Source organism: Conger conger, chromosome 5 (genome assembly GCF_963514075.1).
Source record: "Conger conger chromosome 5, fConCon1.1, whole genome shotgun sequence".
NCBI lineage: Eukaryota > Metazoa > Chordata > Actinopteri > Anguilliformes > Congridae > Conger > Conger conger.
The window spans coordinates 56,558,822-56,572,374 of record NC_083764.1 but is presented as its reverse complement, the minus strand read 5'-3'; positions in this window follow the sequence as shown (position 1 = coordinate 56,572,374).

Genomic DNA, 13,553 nt, shown 5'->3' with positions numbered 1-13,553 from the left:
CTGCGGACGTACGTGATGTCCGGACGCCGTTCATCGTGAGGGAGGGAGGGACGGAGCCGCTTCCACAACAACGTGCGGCTCGTCTCCTGACGTTCCCCACCGGTGACGGGCTGGAGGCCGTACGGGGCTGGCAGGGCTATCCTGTCAGGTTCTGGAACATTCTCCCCACTCCAGCAGAGGGGAGGCGCGACCCGGTTTCTGCGCGTCACTTCCGAAAAAGGTGAATCGAGTGGCACCTTGACGACGAGCCCCCCTTTAAATAGACGTGTTTTATGTCGACAACGTCAACAGCTTCGTGACATTCCTTGAGTGACAGACACTTCCTGCCTCCGCTTTCTGAGAGCAGTCTTTCATTCTGGCCCTCGAGCCTGGAGCTGAACTGAATGTGGGTCATATTTCTAATATTATTAAGACCAGATAACTCGCAGAAGCATCAAAATACCGCATGTTCTCCCCCGTGCTACAGCGCCTCACAACCCTGCTCCTCGGAAGAATCGTCTGTGACATTGCCTGGCCTGAAACACGGGAATGAGTGTCACATTCTGAACCGTTAAAAAACAGCTAAGGCCTGAATTCAGTTACTAAAACTTACTATACCAACCGTTTGTAAAGGGATGAAAATAGCATTGCACTACATCACATTATAGGCATTCGGCAGATGCTCTTATCCAGAGTGACGTACACTAAAGTGCATAACCGTAACCAGGGACAAGTGCGCTGAAAACCCCAGATTGAAGTACAGTTTTAAGTGCTTAAGTGCTGTTTTAAGATGAGGACTTGGGCCTTGTGGATTCATCTGACGACGGATAATGAAAGTTAGTAAAAAACTAACCCTGGGTATTTATTGTAGGTCAAAATTAAGGACGAGTGTCGAGGAATCCAAGCCTGAGTGTTCAGTCCGTGAAACGGGGCTCAGTGGTGGTCAGAGAGAAAACATGCGCCCCCACCCCCCTCCGCAGTCTTGGGAGCCTGTCCAGTTGAAGCGCTCTCCTCTCCTGTAAACACACGCATGTACAGCGCAAGCCCAGCGCTCCCTGTGATTTACAGCCGGGGCCTTTCGTTAACATGTCCCATTGTCTCCCGCAATAAACGGCTGACAGCTCCTCGCCCGTGGGGGGCCCGTGTCACCCTCGCAACCCCCCCCCCCCCTCCCTCCATCCCCAATTTCCCCTCCAGGGAAGGGAGATGAAGGCTGTGTCTTAATGTCACACTCGCTTTAAGTGTCACCTTCTCTCTCGATGGGTTTGATTAAAAAAAAGAAGGTAGAGGAACAGTAACGCTATTGTGGAGGACGCCATTTTGGCTCTAATCTGCGGTGCTGCTAGACAGTGTTGACCTTCCTCTTTCTTTGAACCTGGTCCCACTGCAACTGACAGTGACATTGAAACGGGCGCTAGTCATGAAGAGGATGCAGTGATTGACAAGGCGTTAGTTGCCAGCTCACAAACCAGGAGTAAATATAGCTCTTTTGTTGGGAGAGTCTGGATTGTGTACAGACGTCATTGTTTCCATATTACGGCGATGAGCTGGCCTTCGCTCAGCAACAAAACGGAGTGCTTCCACGTTCCTTTTGATGTCGAAGCCGGGCGGATTGGTCGCAGCTGAGAATGCCGCTCTAACCAACAGCACAGATATTCCGAGGACCTCCAGATGTTTCTCTCCGCACCCCACCTTCTTGGGCTTTTCAGCTTTTGGGGGATGGTCTGGTCCTCGAACATCTGTGGAGCAGCGGAAAACTGAGCAAGTGCACAGCTGCACTGGCGGTACATAGGCGGGCGGCACGGATGCCAGCTCTGCACGCGTGAAAAGCAACAACGTCCCGAGAATGAACTGTGGATGTGACTGTGCCTCGCGTCTTCGCGCTGTGCAAGGCCCACTCTGGAGCTCGGCCCGAAAGCCCTCTGCTTCACACGGTTTACTTTCCGAGCTCTGGTCACTCCCCTGTAGCTGAATATGCACAGTGCAGTTTTAATTCAACTCTAACCGAGTAAGTACACTGCAAAAAACGTCTGTCTTAACAAGTGTTTTTTGTCTTGTAATATGACTTAACACTTTGTTTCTCAAGAAGAAAGTAGAAAACAAGTTTTTGCTTGTTTTAAGTTCCTGTTTGCTTGACATGTGAAATGTTCTCACCCTATTGGCAAATCTTGACATGAGTCTTTCTCACCTCATTGGCAGTTTTTTTTGTCTCATATACCAGAAAAGTAATAGAAATAAGATTTTAAGTCTTCATATAAACTTAGGTACTCGTTAAGACTGATTTATTTTATTATTTCCTTTGCAGTATATGAGTCCAATAGGGTGCATAGGTACTCTATGAGAGCTGGTTGAACACTGAACATTTTCCTGCATGGAGGTAGACACAGGGACCAATCTTTAGGTGTCTCCGCTGTCAGCGAAAGACACACGACGTCCATAAAAACAGCAGCTTGAATCAAGCCACCTACGGGCAGGGCCTTAAGTGATCGGCGACCAATCAGTAACAGCTGAAAAGGTGGGGGGCTGGGGTTATGTATGATTCCATTGAAGCTCTGCTGGGATTTCGCCGCTATATTTCAACGCCGTCCCCGGTTTCCCCAGCAACGCGGAGCGACTCCCCTCTTCCCGCAGACTGTAATTGGTGATCACTTCAGCCCAGCCGGACCCCCTTTCTGCGGCGGGAGACAGTAATTACGCCGCTGCTGAGAGGGGGCCGGGGAGCCGGGGAGCCAGGTGGTTGTGATGGCGTTTGACGCGGCGTTGCCGGCGCATACAAAGAGGGCTAGCCGCGAGACCGCGGTCCAGACGAACGCGGTCAGGTCACAAACGCACGCTACGCTCCTCCCGAAATGGACCGCCGCTCCATCGCCACTCCAAACAAACCAAAGATGAACCTCCTTAGACCCTGGAGGAAAAGTAGCCAATGGCTACTGTATTTTTGACATAGTACAACTGTCTGCGGATGACAACAAAATGTGCAGTGAACATATTTTCTAAATTATTTATGATTTTATTTTTAATTGAACGTCCCTTACGTGAAGGTGAATACTGTATAGAGCTCAGAGAAGCCAATGCTCTGGAGGTTAACTAAATTCTCAGCAGGTCTGGAGCTGATCTTCTTACAGGGCGAGGACGCGCGGGAGTGGACAGATTGCTCGACTGGCTGCCGTAAGACATTGACGTCCTGAACCACAAACAGCCTGCATATGATTTTATCATTTCAGTACTGCGTCGTATTTGCCTCGACTGAAGCGACTAGGTTTTAAGCTGAAGGCTTAAACAGAAGAATGTACACAAATGGCTCCCAGGATTACCTGTCTGTTTCAATAAGACGCGCACGGCACTCTGCTAACCAAGCATCTGCGTGTGACTCTCCAGCTGCACGGCTCGTACCCCAGAGAAATAGCCACTGCGCTTTCCCTCCGAATAATATGTGGGGGAAGGGCCAAGTTCTACCGTTTATACATGATTAACGTATAGTATCCCCAATATAACGTAGGGCTGCACAACCCTGGTCCCTGGAGATCTACCGTCCTCGAGGTTTTCGTTTGTACCTTTATTTCTGAGAGTGTGGGCTACTACCACTGGAATTTAACATTTGTATTTGTATTTGTGTATTTGTATTTGTATTTGGGTGACCTGATTTCCCTGGACTACCCTGTACACCGGGAACCTACAGCAGTGGCAATTACGGTCAGAAAACCCCTTGAAATATGGTGATAAGGAATCACGTGAATAGGGGCTGATATTTGTGGCTGTCCCGGGAAAAACAGGACGCCTGGTCAGCCTAGCCTTACCACTGTGACTCGACAGATCCGCAGTTGAAATGCTTCACAAAACCAGCCTGCTGCAAGCAAGTGAGGGGAACTGAATCTGTCGCCGTTAGTAACCATAGCTCTTTAAACAGTAACCAGAGCTCTGTATGTAATAAATATATAAATGCAGTAAATGTGGCATCGACACTTCTCGCAAAGCCTTAGATGGTAGTTTGGAATTACCGTCTGGTGGTAGAGCGTGTTCTGGACCAGGATGTTCTGACATTATCCTCGTTCTTTCTGCGTTCTCGTCTGCTGATTGTTCTCTGAGTAACTCTGCCTCCCGACGGAGCTGGATGTAGGTGGCGAGCCTTCAGCGCTCGTAGGAAATGGGTTGTGAAGGGACCTCGTTGGGCGGCGCTTTGAAGATCGCTGCGCTGTGACATTGGACAGGGAGTTTGGGAGTTTGGGGAGTTTGACGGTAATGCGTACAGGGAACATGTGCGCACTCACACACGCGAACACATACGCGTGCGCAAGTGTATGCCTGCGTGACTGCATGCATGTTTTTTATATACATGTATATACATGTATATATACATTATATACATGTACACACGCAAGCACCCAATGGCGCACACACAGAAACGCATGCATACACAACACAGACCTATCCTGCCACACACAAATATAGATATGTTCTCTTTCCTTCCCTCTCTCACACACATACATGTACACATGCAAGCACACAGTCGCACACACACGCAAACACACACAGAACGCATGCATACACAACACAGACCTCTCCTGCCACACACAAATAAAGATATGTTCTCTTTCATTCCCTCTCTCTCTCTCACACACATACATGTACACATGCAAGCACACTGTCGCACACACACGCAAACACACACAGAAACGCATGCATACACAACACAGACCTCTCCTGCCACACACAAAGATATGTTCTCTTTCCTTCCCTCTCTCACACACATACATGTACACATGCAAGCACACAGTCGCACACACACGCAAACATACACTGAAATGCATGCATACACATCACAGACCTCTCTTGCCACACACAAAGAAAAATATGGTTTCTCTCTCTCTCACACACACCGGCCACACAGAGATAGACACACACTTACACACACCTGCAAATATAAATGGTCATGATTAGATACACACAGAGCCCAGGGAGATGCGGAAAACTAGGAAACGGGGAAGCACATCATCCCCACTTCAGTTTTCCATCAGTCACCCGTTATAACCGGCTGATTGGCTGAATTTCAGCTGAGAAACCGCCCATTCTTTAGAGTCTGATTCTTATTGGGAATCGGCATTGGCAGTCTCTGCACCGCTGGGAAAATAGACAAGACTCACTCAAAACCAGGAAGCAAGGCTCGCTGAAGGACAGGGGGCCAGACTCGCTGAAGGCCAGGGGGCCAGACTCACTCAAGGCCAGAGGGTGAGGCTCACTGAAGGCCAGGCTCACTCAAGGAGAGGAGGTCAGGCTCGCCGGTTCCTTAAGAGGCTGAAAGAAATGATGGCGCCATTAATATTTAATAATGTGTGGGACCGAGGAGACGCAGCAGAGCTGGAGCTTTTGTCTTCTTGTCGTCTGAAATGTGCTTGAATGCAGCAAAAACATTTTAAATTAAACAAATGGGGAAAAACACTGCACCTTGGCGATTTCAAACTCTGACTAACAGAAAGGTTTTTTTGGTGGGTGGGTTGGGGGGAGGGGGGATTTGAGTAGGCGGGGGGGGTGGGGGGGGGGGCAGGATGCAGTTTTCTTCGAGCCGTAGTTCAGCTCTACAGGAGAAGGCTAATGAAGCCAGCTTTTACACAATGCGCCATTCCTTAGGATGCACTGTGTGTTTGTTTTGGGGACGAAAAAAAAAACATCATTCCATGGCGACGATTTAAAAATCTCTCCAGCCAGCCGTAAGAGTTCAAAGACCCTTGTTCCCACAGATTGGCGTCCCGATCAGAGGAGAATGCCTTCCCCGTGCCGTCCTTTATTTTGGCTTCACCTCGGCCCTCGCCAGATAAAAGGCATGAGAAAGCTTAAGTGGCTCGCGGAACATTAGACCTCACGCGAGACGCCGTCCAATGGGAATACCGCGCTGCTTTGGCGCTCTGCGAGCGTGATGTCATCAGGCTTTTGTTGCACTGACCTTCCAATGACCTTATATGGAGTGACCCTCAGGATGCCTGCTTAAAGACACTTAACACCTTGGTTTGAGAGAGGGAGAGAGGCATAGAGAGAGGGAGAGAGAGAGACATAGAGAGGGGGGGGGGGGGGGGGTGAGCTGGCCTATAATGCAGATGAGGCACTAGCTGCTGTGTTCATGCTGTGTTGTGTTTTACATTCAGGTTCAGAATGTAAAAGTCATCCCTAGTTTTTTTTTGTTCCAATCACCTGGATTTGCACAATTAATTAGCACAATTCTTCAGGCAGGAGGTAGAACTAATGAATAAAATCAGCTGGCCAAGTCTTTTGGAGGAAACGCAGGGCAGGGCTTTTACTTTCTGACCCCTGGACTTTCTACCTCTTGTGCCACTTCCTGGCCCTACTTGTAAGTCAGTCTGTTTTCCAAAATAAAAGTGGAGCTTTGTGATCCACATCAGCTCAGCTTATTTATCTGCTGAGCAAGCCATTCCCATCCAAGGTGACTTTTACTGTTTACACTGCACACACTGGTGAAGCTGGACTGCCTAGCTCAGAGGCAGAGAACCGCGGCCTGTGCAGAATTTAAGTCCTTTCCCATTATGTCTCAGGAAAGAATATAAAATACATTCCTTCAAATTTATAGGGCAGTGAATTCAGCTGAAATTTCACCACCGTATTCATAGGTGTACGCATAGACAGAATATATGGCGTGTGAGATATGGGTTCATATTTGTGTGTGTGTGTGTGTGTGTGTGTGCAGTAGCATTGTTCATGTGAGTGTGCCTGCTTGAATGTGTGTGCGTTTGTGGATTAGTATTGTTTGTGTTCATATGAGTATCGCCGCTGCTTGTATATGTGTTTGTGTGTGATTATCTCTGCCTGCTTGTGTCTTTGTGTGTGTGTGTCTGAGTATCTTTGCCTGTTTGTGTGTGTGTGAGTGAGAGTGTGTGTGTGTGTGTGTGTCTTTGTGAGTGTGTGTGTGAGAGTGTGAGTATCTCTGCCTGTTTGTGTGTGTGTGTGAGTGAGAGTGTGTGTGTGTGTCTTTGTGAGTGTGTGTGAGAGAGTGTGAGTATCTCTGCCTGCCTGTGTGAGTGTGTGTGTGTGTGTGTGTGTGTGAGAGAGTGTGAGTATCTCTGCCTGCCTGTATCTGTGTGAGTGTGGGGGTGGGGGTTGGGGCGGGCAGTAGGGCTGTGTGCACTTTGTAATTGAACCTGACAGTCCAGCTGCTGATGAAAATGCGAACACACCGAGAGGCTGGTGCCTTGCCCTAGGTAAAGGTCACTCCCTGCCCAGCCTCCACACCCCGAGATCTCCCCCCCCATCTCCCCCCGATTCCCCCAGGCTACGAGTGCCATCTTGACAGTGTGAGGTGGGGTGCTTCTTCAACGGCCATTTTGAATTATTGTGGAGAAACGGCGGGCGACCTCACGGAACAACACTCGCAGGCGAACACGGAAAACCGCGGCACCGCCGAAAAACATTCAGGGCAACCAATCTCTCGCCAATGGCCTTGTCAATACGCATTGTTTCCTCCAGCCCCCTCGGCCGATAAAACACCATTTTTCTTCCGTTTAATTCTCCGTCCCCCCATGAACTGAGTGTGGGGGAGGGGTGGCGCTCGAACGGGGGGGCGATTACAAAAAATCCAGGCACATAAATCTTACTTGGCCAGCTCTCCGGACCAACGCTCGGCTTTCAATAAACTGTCGATACTCGGAGGCGGGTTCCCGCGGAGGTTCCGGTGGCCAGGCCTAACGACTCTTTTATTTCTCTCTCTCTCTCTGCACCAGGAAACAATGTCAGCTGTAATGGGGGGGCCTCTACACCAGATGGTGGCTCCCACTTTCATAGACGTGGGGTAGCCCCCGACGCGGGCCCGGGGGGAAAGAGCGAGGGCCTCGGCTCAGGGGGCCCTGTGCTCCAGCGACGCGGCCCGGCTCCTGATCGTCAGGTGATCGCTTTTTTCACCCCCTGTCAGAAGTGAACTTTTTCGGGGTGTCTCGGTGGCGCAGCCTGTAGAGCACTGACCGCATGCTCATTGCGAGCCGTGACGTCAGCGGTTCGAATCCGACCGTCCGACATTTGTCGCATGTCTTTCCCTCTCTCTCGCGCCCATTCTTCCTGTCTCTCTATACTATACTGTCCAATAAAGCTGAAAAAGGCCGAAAAAATATCCATCCATCCATCCATTATCTGAACCCGCTTATCCTGATCAGGGTCGCAGGGGGGCTGGAGCCTATCCCAGCATACATTGGGCGAAAGGCAGGAATACACCCTGGACAGGTCGCCAGTCTATCACAGGGCACACGCACCATTCACTCACACACTCATACACTCATACCTATGGGCAATTTAGACTCTCCAATCAGCCTAACGTGCATGTCTTTGGACTGTGGGAGGAAACCGGAGTACCCGGAGGAAACCCACGCAGACACGGGGAGAACATGCAAACTCCGCACAGAAAGGCCCCGGCCGACGGGGATTCGAACCCAGGACCTCCTTGCTGTGAGGCGGCAGTGCTACCCACTGCACCATCTGTGCCGCCGCCGAAAAAATATCTTTAAAAAAAAAAAAAGAAGTGAACTCTTTCGCTTTGTGGTCAATCGATTTAGGCGCTAGGAACGTATTTTAAACGTGCTACAGATTGCAAATATTGCAAACGTTTGTTCGCCACGACCTTTAAAAACATCTTTACACCGTTCCTTCGGTACGAGCGGAACGACACTCATCCATGGAGCTGGATAATCCTCCTCTTCCTCCGACCTCAGAGAACAATACCGGCGACGACTCGTAACGTCGGTGCAACGCTCAGGCGACATCGCGGCGATGTCGTCACGACAACGCGAGGCTGTCGGGATACGCGCAGGCGGAGAGGAGACGCGCGTTCGCTCGAGTGCCGATGTCGACCGGCACGCGCTTCCAAGATTTACACCCACCCTTTCGCCGAGAGACGGACGGAAGCGTTTGTCATTCACAAGCATTATCTAGAGGGCACTATATAATAAGCCGTGATGAAAGTGATCGTAAGTGTCGGTTTCATGGGTGTGAAACGCGGGGCAGGGCTGTTTAAGTGCGGCCGGCGCGGGGCTGTTTACGTCCGGAGGTGTCCGGGGCAGGGCCTGGTGATTTAGAGATGGCCTTATTTTATCGTTACTCGGCTCTGCGACCGCGTCCAGCTCCTCTTGAGCTTTGTGGCTTCCCCCTCCGTGGCTTCCCCCTACGCTCTCCCTGCCCCCCTCTCCTCCTGGCTGGTCCCGGGGAAACACCCCCTCCCCCCCCCACCACGTCACCCTTCATCCCACCCCCCCTCCAGCTCGAGCCTGCCGGCCTGGTCCCCCGCTGGGGGGGGTTGCCGCTGCTGGCTGAGGACCCGAGGCGTGCGTATCGCCCAGGAATGCTCCGCGCGCGGCCTCCTGCCAGCCTCCCTCTTCCCACGATGCCCTGCTCTCCGGCAGCCCTGCCCGGCAGCAGCTCACAGACGTGTAGGACGTGTGCCCGCAGGGCCTGCTGTGCGCTATTATTACTGCCGTTACCGCCAGCGCCAGCGCCGATGAGGCTAACGCACAGTAGGTACACTGAGTGTGTGTGTGTGTGTGTGTGTGTGTGTGTGTGAGAGGAGGTACACTGAGTGTGTGTGTGTGTGTGTGTGTGTGTGTGTGTGTGAGAGAGGAGGTACACTGAGTGTGTGTGCGTGTGTGTGTGTGTGTGAGAGAGGAGGTACACTGAGCGTGTGTGTGTGTGTGTGTGTGTGTGTGTGAGAGAGGAGGTACACTGAGCGTGAGTGTGTGTGTGTGTGTGTGTGTGAGAGAGAGGAGGTACACTGAGCGTGTGTGTGTGTGTGTGTGTGTGTGTGTGTGTGTGTGTCAGAAAGGAGGTACACTGAGCGTGAGTGTGTGTGTGTGTGTGTGTGTGTGAGAGAGGAGGTACACTGAGCGTGAATGTGTGTGTGTGTGTGTGTGTGTGTGTGTGTGTGTGTGAGAGAGGAGGTACACTGAGCGTGTGTGTGTGTGTGTGTGTGTGTGTGTGAGAGAGGAGGTACACTGAGCGCGTGTGTGTGTGTGTGTGTGCGTGTGAGAGGAGGTACACTGAGCATGAGTGTGTGTGTGTGTGTGTGAGAGAGAGGAGGTACACTGAGCGTGTGTGTGTGTGTGTGTGTGTGTGAGAGAGGAGGTACACTGAGCGTGAATGTGTGTGTGTGTGTGTGTGTGAGAGAGGAGGTACACTGAGCGTGTGTGTGTGTGTGTGTGAGGAGGTACACTGAGCGTGAATGTGTGTGTGTGTGTGTGTCTGTGTGAGAGAGAGGAGGTACACTGAACGTGAATGTGTGTGTGTGTGTGTGTGTGTGTGTCTGTGTGAGAGAGAGGAGGTACACTGAACGTGAATGTGTGTGTGTGTGTGTGTTTGTGTGTGTGTGTGAGGAGGTACACTGAGCGTGAATGTGTGTGTGTGTGTGTGTGAGAGAGGAGGTACACTGAGTGTGAATGTGTGTGTGTGTGTGTGAGAGAGGAGTAGTGTGTGTATGTATTAATGTAAGTGAATGTCTGCGCTGTGTGTGTGTCTGTGAGAGACAAATAGAAAGTGCATGTATGTATGAATTAATGTTTGTGTGTGTGTGTTGCGTGCGTGCACGTAACTGAATTCATGTGTGTTTATGTTTGTGTGTGTGTGGATCATCCCCCTGTGCTCAGTGCACAGGGAGTGGGTGGGACTATGGGACACTAATATTCATGAGCTGCGTTGTTATAACTCCATTATTCATGAGCTGGGCAGGTGGAGCTACATTATTCATGAGCTGCGCAGCTGATTATTCATGAGCTGTGTTGCTGTACCACCATTATTCATGAGCTGGGCAGGGCTCTGCAGCACACTGAAAAAAACACTTAAAGCATCAAAGCCTGTGTGTACAGCCCCCCCCCCACCCCCCTAAAATGAAATAAAAAACATGCATCCTTTTTCTTGCCCTTGTCAATTGTGCTGAGCCTTTCCTACATACAGTGCTCCCCCCCTCACAGCCCCTCCCCTCAGGGTCAGCCCAAGCTTAAAATAACCCTGACGCTGGCCCCTCCGAGGGCCCGGTCCGGCCCCTCACCGGCGATAGAACTGAATTACTGCGCCGTTCCACGTTATTAAACATGACACTCACTGAAGATAATGGAGCCTATCTCCATCTCAATTCAAAATCCTAATCTCATTTCTTTGATTAATAGGTGCAGATCTGCATATCAAGGGCTCTTGTTAATTTGCTCTGGCAAAATCCCTTTTTGTGATGCGTCTGCAAAAAAAAAAAGAAAAGAAAGAAAAAAAAGTGTCCTCACAATATTTTTTTTTTTTACTCCTGCCATTTCCCCCCCCCCCCCCCCCGGTGCACGGACGGATCTGAAGGGCTGAGATGATGTACAGAGAGAAAGGGAAGAGACAGGGAGAGAGGGAAGGGGAGGGATGTAGGGGGGAGTGAGAGGGGGGGGGGAGGAGGCTCAAAAGAAAGTAAAAAATGCAGTAAAGTAAGGGGGAGCGGGGGGTGCTGGGGGCTGGCGGTTTGACCAATGAGAGGAAGATCAGGTTGACAGGCGCTCTGAGGCTGGCGAGGGCTTGTTGCTATGGCGGGAGAAGCGTGTCATGCGCGCGCCTTTGATCGGTTTCAAAATGGTGGCCGCCTCTCCGTCAGGAGAGGGGAAAGCTTCACACGCTTCTCTTCAGCTCTGGTTGTCTTTCCCGAGACTGCTGCTGCTCCCCCACCTTCTCTGCCATGACTCTCACTTCAAAACGTCACACTGCGCTTATTTCTGTCCTCATCCAAGGCAGCTTACGTTGTTACGGTGGTGTGCGAACATTTGGGCACCCCTGGTCACCCCCATGAATATTTAGGCACCCCCGGTCAAAAAGCCTTCCAGACCTTGCCTTGACTTCTACTGTTGCATTTACTTCCATTTTCTAATAATGTTTCTGACAGTGGAAATAGGTAGTTTGAAGCATTGAGAGAGTTTTTTGTAGCTTCCTTGGACAATCTTGGACAAATGTCTAGATGAACGCATGGTTGTTAAGACCAGACAGAACAGCCACTGCAGTTGGATACTTTAGGAGGCATGGCATTATATTCACCTGACTCATTGAAGCCCTAAGGAGTAATGAGTAATTGACCTGGGTCTAGGCCATAGTTTTACTTTTATGAAGTAACAAAGAGAAATCCAAAAGGGTTCCCAAACTTTTGCAAGGGCCCTTTTCCTTTTTTATCATTTAGAAATAGTAAAAAATTAAAATAAGAAGCAATCTTGCTTTAAAATCTGCGGAAAAGTCTCGTGTTTAATCTTTTAGATTTCAGGTTTGCTTTTGATCACGTACAGATTCATGGTAACAGACATTTAAACCAGGGGTGCCCAGATTTTTACACCTCACTGTACATGTTATCTCTTTATGCACTTGGCCTTGGTTATTCCCTGTAGCAGTTCAGGGTGAATGCATAGTTCAAGGTTATGGATACCATCAATGTCTTTACCCACAATTCCACACTGCTGCCATTGTCGTCTGGAATGTGAGATGAAAACAAAACAGCTATGGTTTTCTTCCAGCATGTTTTCATGTCTTCATTTCCCTTTTCCTTTTTGCAGGGGCTGTCAAATCAAACACGTTTTTATTTATTTGATAAATAAATGTCAAATATGGACTGAGATATCCTCCTAAGACCCAGGAATTAGTTTGTGTCTCTGGTCTTCATCTCAAAAACCACCCTGTTCGACTGTATATTCTATTTTATTACACTGAACCTACACTCCAAGGGACATTCGATACAAATAAAATACATTTTTATTTTTATTTTCACTGCAACACTGTCTAATGGGTCCTGGGTCATAATGAACAGCGGCATTGGAGACCCCATCTTTCACGTCAGATCCTGACTTGTTAGGGTCAATTTGGGTTCCAGAGTGCTGGTGTTCCCCTGTGTCCCGTCCGATTCCCTATCTGCATCTTTTCTCCCCTCCAAATTTAGCAGGAGTGCTGAATTCTGGCTCCACCATCCAAACTGGTTTGAGACGAGCAGCCTGCGACAGAAGGGCTGCTGTGTCTGTTACTGTGTTTGCCGGAATTTTCCATTTTCTCAACAGCTTTTTTTCCAGGGGTCAGGGGATCTTTTTCCAGTTTTCACTCTTCCCCGGAGAACCCTCAGTTTCTACGCACCCTCTGCAAAACACCATTTATCACAGTTTAATTGTTTTGTTTTGAATGAATGCTCTCTTTTCATTTTTGCGGGAATTGGTCGAGATGGGTTTTTTTGGTGTGCGGCTTGGGATTAGCTCCCCGGGGTTCAGGTTTTGAAAAAAACCATCATCATCATCATCATCACTCATCTTGCATTTGGACCCATCCTGGGCTTGGCTGATGAGATTGCCGTCTCCACACTTCCTGTCTGGGGCACTTCCTGGTTTCTCCTTTCCACCTCCCTGGGTCTGGCTGTTCCTTGTCGTTGACCATTGGGGGCCAGTTCCTGATGGCTGATCTCAGGCCCTCACACTCTCATAGTGTAGAAAGAGACGGGTGTTGGTCAGTTTTCACATCTAAACCAGCTCCCTAACACAGTTGTTTTACTCTAAGCATTTGGTACATGCACCACAAACAGTTTTGAGTTTTATTTAAAAGCGCACACT